Here is an 8,333-nt window from a genome sequence, read left to right as displayed (position 1 = left end):
CCCCCGCCTCCCCTGCGGCGCCCTCCACCTCCCCTGCGGCGCCCTCCCACCCCGGCACCCCCGCCTCCCCTGCGGCGCCCTCCACCTCCCCTGCGGCGCCCTCCCACCCCGGCACCCCCGCCTCCCCTGCGGCGCCCTCCACCTCCCCTGCGGCGCCCTCCCACCCCGGCACCCCGCCTCACCTGCAGCTCCCGGCTCCGCGAGCACGCTGGCACACCCGGACGCCGAGAGGGGCAGCCCAACAATGCAGGCCGCCAAGCCCACGCGGTCGCCATGGAGACGCCCGTACGGAGTCTCGGAGGCGCCAAGCCGCACGGAGGGCGCGCAGCCGCGGAGAGAGTGGTGCGCCTGCGCATGCGGTCCCCGCACTGGCCGCCGACTCCCGGCCCGCACGTGGCGGTGCGCCTGTGGCCTCCTGTGCGAGCCGGTGGCTGACGCACACAGGGGACACGTGTGCCTTAGTCCGGAGAGACGTGTGCACGAGGAAGGCCCCAGCGGGGCGCCGGAGCGAGCAGGCCCAGAGCGGGCGCCCTCCTGGCTGAGCACCGGCCTCCGGGGCCCGAGCGCCCTCCGCGTGGCCTGACCTCGCCGTCCGGCCCCGGGCTCGCTGCCTCCCACGGACGCCCACCACCCCGTCCCCCGCCCCTCTCCCACGGCAGCGCCCCCCAGCAGCCCGCCAGGCGGCCTTCGGGCTCTCCTCGGCCAGAGTTGCTTCCAGTCGCCAGAGGGGAAACGAGAGCCACGCAGGGGCCCGGGCCGAGCAGGCTTCCGTCTGCGGCCGGCCGCTTGGCCAGGCGCCCGGTGGAGGAGGGTGGACGCCAGGCAGACGCGGACCCCCCGGGATGACGTCCTTCAGGGAGCTGGTGCGGGGAAGGCGGGTGGCCGGCGGCACGGCCTCTGAAGGCTGTCCCCGTAGGGCCGGTGCTGCGGCTGCTGCGGGCGTCGGAGCCGGCTGCGGGGAAGGGAGGCTGGAGGCGCACGTCCGGCTGGGGAGGTGAAGCCCAGCTGGAACCCAGAGGGCGGACTGGGCCGTGGGCCTCCTGCAGAGGAAGTTGGCGGCCGTCGTCACAGAACCGCACGCTCGGCTGCCGGAGCTGGAGAAGCCACCAGGCCTTGGGGGGCGGGGGGCAGCTACACACCTGCCTCCCACGGGGGAGGCGAGCCAGCAGGTGTGTGAGCTGCGGCCGCAGCTGGGGCACCACCCTGACCTTCCAGGTGTGAAAACATTGCTGCAGCTACTCCCCCCCCCATACACCAAATCTCACCCAAAATGCCGCTGGTGGCCCAGGTGGGAAACCCTGTGGGAAAGGGAATTGGGGTGGGGGGAGGTGGTAGTTGAGGCCAGCCAAGTTGACCTATCACAAAGCCACCACAATACCTGAAATTAAATTGGCGTGGCTGTTAGAAGTACTGCTCACTGGGCAGGCTGCCAAGAGTATCAGCTACAAAGGCCACTGAAGAGCTTTACGCAGACTTTAAGGTCCACCTTGTTGTAAGAGATCACTCTCGGTTTCTGCTATGGAGACGGCACACCAGGTCATTACGACCAACCCTTCCACAAACGCGGGAGTGAAGAGTTCCTGAAAGGGTAACTCTTCCCCAGGGAGCACCTTTCTATTTGGGAGACGCAGTAGAAAGCTCAGCTACTGAGCAAAGCTCCCAACAGACCAAAGACCAAAGAGATGAATTGTTCTTCTGAGACCACTACAGAGAGGGAGGGTCTAGTAAACACCCAGACTTTGGGTTGGGGCCCCAAAATGCCAGGCTCTAGGAAGAGTGGACTGGAAAAACACCAAGCCTCGTGGGGCCTGAAGCTCAGCTTCGGATCACCGCAGACCCTGATTGCATTAAGGTGACGTGGGGTGCTGGGTGTCTGGCTCCCTGCCAGAAGCAGGTGTCAGTCCTTTCTAGAGGGGAGGAAAATACTGTCTTAGATCTCGAGTTATCTGCATGGTTTTAGAATGTGTAATGTGCATCACACACAAGGCAGCATGAACACGTGATCAAATCCCAAGAAGAACAAGAGAGGACAGAAACTGACCTGTCGGTGGTCCAGATAATGAAGTCAGCAAGCACGCACTTTGAAATAATTAGGATTAACGTGTTTGAGGAAGCAGTGATACTAGAAATTATAGCAAGGAATCAAATTGGAATTCTGGATATGAAAAATACAATAACGAAAATTGATTGGATTGGTTACTAGCAAATTACCTAGAGCTGAAGAAAGTGTTGGTGAAATGGAAAGTCAGTCAGAAGATAATATCCATCAACACGCAGGGAGAGAAGTCATCACAGGGGACTCAGTGAACCAGTCTCGCACATTGGGTGAGAACAAGGTGGTCTTTGGCGAACCCAGCACCCGCCTGCCCTTGGAATGTCTCCTCTGCAGAGCAAGGTTTTGGGAACCTCTGGGCTGAATACTTGTCTATATGGTTACAGGTTCACCAGCAAGGGGCTCTTGCATGAGGTTTGAAAGTAGAGGAGGACAGGCTAGTGATTTCTGGAGGCACACGCAATGATTAAGGGCAGGCGAGAAGTTCAGAGCAGCTTCCCAGGTGCTCCATGGTGGCAGGACAGGCACGGTATGGAGGCTACAGACATGCCTGTGGGAAAGGGGAGAAACCAAGAGGCACAAAGGGTGATTCTTCTGAAACGTCTTCATTTTGATCTCACTCTTGGATGATGGTTAACTGCTATAGAATTCTATGCTGCCAGTTCATTTCTATCAGAATTTTATTTTATTTATTTTTATTTTTTTTTTAAAGATTTTATTTGTTTATTTGACAGAGAGACACAGCGAGAGAGGGAACACAAGCAGGGGGAGTGTCAGGCAGAGGGAGAAGCAGACTCCCCGCGGAGCAGGGAGCCCGATGCGGGGCTCGATCCCAGGACCCTGGGATCATGACCTGAGCCGAAGGCAGACGCTTAACGACTGAGCCACCCAGGCGCCCCTCTATCAGAATTTTAAAGACAGGACTCTCTGGATGCTGTTGTTGCTAATGAGAAGTTTGGTGTCCATCCAATTGCCGTTTCGGTGAAGGAGATCTATCTTTTCTTTCTGTGTCCTTGATGTCCTGAAATTTCACTACAGTAATCCTAAGTGCAGACTGCGTTTCAGTTATGCTGCTTGGCACTTGATGTGCACTTCCTGTCTGAGATCTTCAGTCTTCAATCCTGGACATTGCAGTCATTCTGTTCTCACATGGAATGTGCTCTGTGGTCTGCACCCTGACCTTGATTCCTGGATTCTGGGTCTTCGGGGAGGGACTAGATTGAAGCCACTCCATCTGTTCTTTCCGTGTCTCCAAACGGCTCTTCCTGTTTTTTACCTGCGCTCCCCACAGGGAAATCTGCCTCCACTGGTGTCCACTTAGAGTTTATGTCATCTATAGGGTTGGGTTTTGTTTTTTTTTTTAATGATTTCATTTCTCATTTCTAATTTCCTCTGTTGTACTGGTTCTTGTTTCATTTTTTTCCAGTTTTTGTTATATAATCCCTTCTAAGTTTTTGTTGCTATTTTCTCTTTATCCAACATGAGAATCCTAAACATAGTTATTTTAAAGTCTGCTCTATTATTTTAATTTTCAGGCTGCTGTATTGTTTCCCTTTCATCTGGGATGAATTCATCAGCTGAATCTGGATCTTGTTCTCTTCTTAGAGGAACATGCTTTGGAATTGCGGCTTGCAGGCTCACCTTAAGCAAGGGGTTTGTGTCTCGTTTCCTCTCTCTGCTCACCCCTCCTTGTGTCTCAGCTTGCAGGTCCCCGGGCTCAGCCTTCTGGGGCTCTGCGGCAGTGATGTGTGTTACACCGGGTGCTCGGGACTGTCACACAGCCCCCCACTGAGAAGTGCCGATGTAATCACAGAGCCAGCAGTGCCCACGTCCATCCTCTTGGTCATCCTTAGGTAATTGCTGCAGAAGGTGATTTTCTTTCTCAACTTCCTGCCATAGAAGTGGGAGACTTGTCCCAGGTCTGATTCCAGGTGATGCTCTGGGCTGTTGCCCCCCACTTCCTGAGGGCAGTTTTAGACCCTTCACTCCTCAGGGACTGCATTCGCAGCCACTTGCCCCTTTCTGGGCCCAGAGTCCCGCAGGTCTGAGGTCTCCATCCTGCAGCCTGTTTTGCATCTCCCTTCCACTTTTGGTGTATGGAACTTTTGGAGTTTTTAAGAGTTTTCTTTTGAAAATGATCTGTTGTGGCCATGGGTGGAGGGACTCGTGGGAGGGCCTCTGAGTGGACAACAGTGCCTTCTTTTCCAGAGGAAGTAAATGTTTTTCACACAAAGGACATAAGAGAGTTTGCTCTATTTTACTTTTTCCTGTTTAATTCCTTGGTATGAGACTGCTGTTAAGTTATGTTTGGTAGATTCCCAACAACTAATACACTTCCTCATCAAAAGAAAAGCGAAAGAAAAATTTTTTTAAACTTGAAATCTACTATGTAGAAAGTTAAAAACAAAATAAGCATTTCTAGGGAAGCTTCACAGATGTCACAATGGCTGGAAATTATTCTTTGGAAGATGTTCGGCGTGCTCCCGAGCTGCTGCCTGCATCTCTGCTCTGCCTGCCGGGCCACTGTGCTGAAATGCGCTGGCTGAAATACATCCTTCTTCCTCGGAAAGAAGTAAGGTCGCAAAGGACAGATGACCTTGGTTTTCACGTGTGCTGCCCACCCTCTGAGAGTGCACGCAGTGCAGGCAGCGGGATTGCCTCAGGAAGGCAAGAGGACTGCGGGGCAGACGCTGGTTCTCGGGCACCTTGGTAGGGACGTGTGATGACTCCTTGGAGAGGGTTCCAAGTGAGCCTGGGTGGTAAGCTCGACCTTGAGATTTGGATACAAGCTATGTAGCTCCATAGACCACCCGTGCCAGCCCCACGGCCTGGGGGTGCCAGTCACCCTTCCTCAGGCTCCTGTGAGTTCAGGCTCTCGGGGATGGGGGGAAACGTAGCGGGGAGAGAGGGCTGGCTCCGCATGGCCTCCCATCCTCTGCATCGACCCACCCTTAAAATCCAGGCATCTGCAAGGTCCTCAAAGATCCCACTCACCCAAAGCCCTCATAAGAGCAGTAGGGCTTTCTGCATGGTTGGGGACAAGGGTTCAAATCCTGGGAGAGCAGAAGCTCTCCACCCCCAACCCGTCGTGGGGTGGTGGGCAGTCCTGCCCTTCGGAGCCCCCGCAAGGGTCCCGGCCCCTCGCCATCTTCCCAGGTCCCGGCCCTCCCTTCTCCCTTGTTCCTCTCTGGGGATGAAGCTGCTTCCTCCAGACACACTAGGCTTTGAGTCACTTTCTTGTCCCCTGGCAACGTCCTTCACTTCCTGAGAGCCCCTCAGTGCAATGAAAATGTGGGCTCTGTGGGAACTTGCTGTTCTGTGGTTGGGGGGCCCCTTGGGGCATCAGCACGGAGGCCAGGCCCCGGGGTGGCATTTGGGAGCCCAGTCAGATTTCAGTGAGTGAGCAAATGAGGATGTGTTCCTGTCTTCCCCACTGGCGTGTTGTTGCCCCTCCATGAGCGCAGTGTGTGGGCACATTTCAGGGGGTTCTGGGGAGCAGAGAAAGCGGCAGCGGGACAGATGACACGGTCCCGACAGAGGGGACGCTGCGCAGAGGGCGGGCATCACTGGTGCCCAGAAGGGAGGCAACACACAGGGATGCTTTGCTCTCGGCGTCGGACTAAAGGCTGTTGTTTGCACAGACTGAGCTGAGACGTACTTCCGGGCAAGTGTCTGCTGGGCTCTCATCACCTGGGCATCCATGCCCCGTAGGGCAGGAACAGCTTGTCTTAACCCCGTTTCCTGCTGCTGCTGTGGCCAGAGCCTCAATGGCCTGCAACACGTGCATCTACTCGCTTGCCGCTCTGGAGGGCGGAGGTGTGGACGCGTTTCCCTGGGTGATGTCGGGTGTCTGCAGGGCGGTGGGGAGGATCTGTTTCCCTGTCTTCCCAGCTTCTAGAGGTGCCTGCATCCCTGGGCCCTGTGCCCCCAACAGTGTCCTCGCTCCATTGTCGCGTCTCCTGCTCCCACGCTGGACGGACCCTGTGACTATGTGGGCCGTCAGATAACTCAGGATGGCCTCGCCCTCTCAGCATCTTTAGCTCAGCCACGTGTCCAACACTCTTCTGTCCTGTACATACCGTGTTCACAGGTTTTAGGGGTTAGGATGTGGACGTCTTTGGGGGCCGTCATGTCGTCTCCACAGCACACCTCCTGGAAAGGCACGGCCTTCACTGGAGAAGTGCAGTGATCCCCTGATGCGGTGGCCGACAGCCTGTGGCCGCGGGGATTGGCGGCACCAAGGATGAAGCCCCAGGCCAGCCACACGACCCACACAATCAGGAGAAGTCCAGGAGGGAGAAAGCAAGCAGCCAGGGGCAGCTGCCGCACCAGGCACGACCCCGCACCAGCAGCCCGTCTCCAGACCTCAGCCTGGCTTTGGACCCACAACGTGTGGATTCGTGGAGAAGCCAGGCTCCACAGAAGAGGGCGGCCCTCCCTGCACGGGCGGTGTCCCCCGGCGCTTCCCCAGGGCGCTGTGGCCGTGTGCACTGGGCTGTTTCAAGGGCTGCTGGACACAGGTGGGGCTGTCCAACCCGAAGGCCTGAGGTGCCACCACGGCCACGCGTTTGAGCAGAGCATGTAGAGGTCAGGTAATAAATACGTCCTGGTCCAGGTGTGGCTTGTGGTGGGCACACTGGGTCCACGGACCACCGGGCAGGGCCGTCCTCCAAGCTGCTGAGTAGGTTGCTGGAGTGGACATGTGGCGGTCAGCCTCACCCCTGTACTGACTACATCGTCTTCTGTATCTTCACGCTGGGGTCTCGCTGACCGCGCGGCGAGAACCAGTTCTTGGAGACGGCAAAAGACTGGCCTGGGTGTTGCCTTTCGAACGGCACAAAGCAATCTGGAGGTCTCCTCCGAGCCCCTCCTCCATCCAGCATGGACCGTCCAGCAGACAGTGACCAGGCAGTGACCAGGCACCGGACAACCAGGGACCACCGCCACTCTAGCCCAGAGCCCACCACAACTATCCCATCCATTCAGTCCTAAGCCTGTTTAGCTGCTCACCTGTTCCTTCCCTGGAAACCACACTGCACACTCGTGTGCCCCCTCTGCCTCTTGGCCGACCCGGGTGCTCCCGCATAGCCTGCGGGGTGTGCCCTGCCCCCCGCTTCTCCGGAACCCTGTGCCCACAGATACCTGTCCCTTCACAATGGTCATTTCCGTGTCTGCATGTCTTACCGAGCCTGTTCAAAACAAGTCCAGGGTACATTTTGAAACAACTCCCTTAGCTTCTTGGCCTGTGGGTTAAGGACCGTCACAGCAAGAAGGTCCAGTGGGGGCCTCTGAGGCTGCCCCTCCACCAGCCAGGACCCCGTCCCGAGGGCATGGCAGAGACAGCACTGCCCTTAGACCTAAACAATGCAGCACAGCATCCCCACCCGCCCCTCCAGGAGACGCTCAGCCATAATGGTAGACATTTTTGGTGGTCAGAGCTTGGGCTGGGGGACTGAGGAAGGAGGAGCCCCTACCTCTAGCGAGTGGAGGCTAGGGACCCTGCCAAACATCCTCTGATGCACAGGATGACCCCCACAAACAGAGAATTATCTGGCACCAGAGGGTCAAGAGTGGTGAGCTGGAGAAACTCTGGATTAGATGATACATTTCAGATAATCTCCCAGAAATTAAGGCAAAACCAAAAAGAGATGGAAAATCAGAGGGAACATGCATGAACACTATAGGATCAATCCAAGGGTTTCACAATTCAAATCAGAAAGAGAAGAGTGAAATCAGAAGGGAAGTGATAATCTATGAAGTAATTTTTAAATTTTTCCAGAGTTGAAGGACATGTTTCTTGAGCAGAAGGCTCCATGGGGGATCTAGTGCCAAGAAAGAAAAGGGACCCTCAGCATGGCGCAGGTTGTGATGTTTGAAAACACTGCTTTCAAAGAGAAAAGTCTACAAGACTCGAGAGAGTAAAACAGCCTGCAACAGTTCAGCTACAAAGGATTAGGAGTCTTTGTTTTTCTCAACGGCAGGCAGCCCTTCGGACGGCAGTGAAAGCCGATGCCGGGATCCCAGGTGTGCACCTGGAATAGGGGCCAGCCGGTGTAGACACAGAGCGTCGTCCACCAAACCAGGGGGAGCCACCAAGACGACCCAGGGGACACGGGGAGTGTCGGAGATGACAACAAACGGCATCCCAGCCCAGCGGGAGAAGTGTGGAGAGGGGGACGCCTCTGCCATGACCAGCCGGGGCTGAGAGATGCCTGTGGTGACCCAGGTCGTCAAAATGGCACCTCGAGGCCGTTGCAAGGGGCCGAAGAATTCCCACAAG

The 8,333-nt window shown here is 56.4% G+C and overlaps 1 protein-coding gene across 5 annotated transcripts in view; it reads right to left on the bottom strand.

Annotated features, from left to right (window-relative positions):
- LRRC27 (leucine rich repeat containing 27) overlaps nucleotides 1-265 on the bottom strand; it is a 34,108-nt gene extending 33,843 nt beyond the window's left edge. For all 5 annotated transcript variants that reach the window (XM_032423260.1, XM_032423262.1, XM_032423265.1 and 2 more), the window contains exon 1: nucleotides 183-265. The gene's annotated coding sequence lies outside the window, so the exon portion shown is untranslated. The remainder of the gene's footprint in view (nucleotides 1-182) is intronic.
- Between the last annotated feature and the right edge of the window lie 8,068 nt (nucleotides 266-8,333).

This window comes from Phoca vitulina, unplaced genomic scaffold, assembly GCF_004348235.1.
Source record: "Phoca vitulina isolate PV1807 unplaced genomic scaffold, GSC_HSeal_1.0 scaffold28, whole genome shotgun sequence".
NCBI classification, from domain to species: domain Eukaryota; kingdom Metazoa; phylum Chordata; class Mammalia; order Carnivora; family Phocidae; genus Phoca; species Phoca vitulina.
Note: the sequence above shows the minus strand (reverse complement) of the source record. Positions and strands in the feature narration are given on the sequence as shown.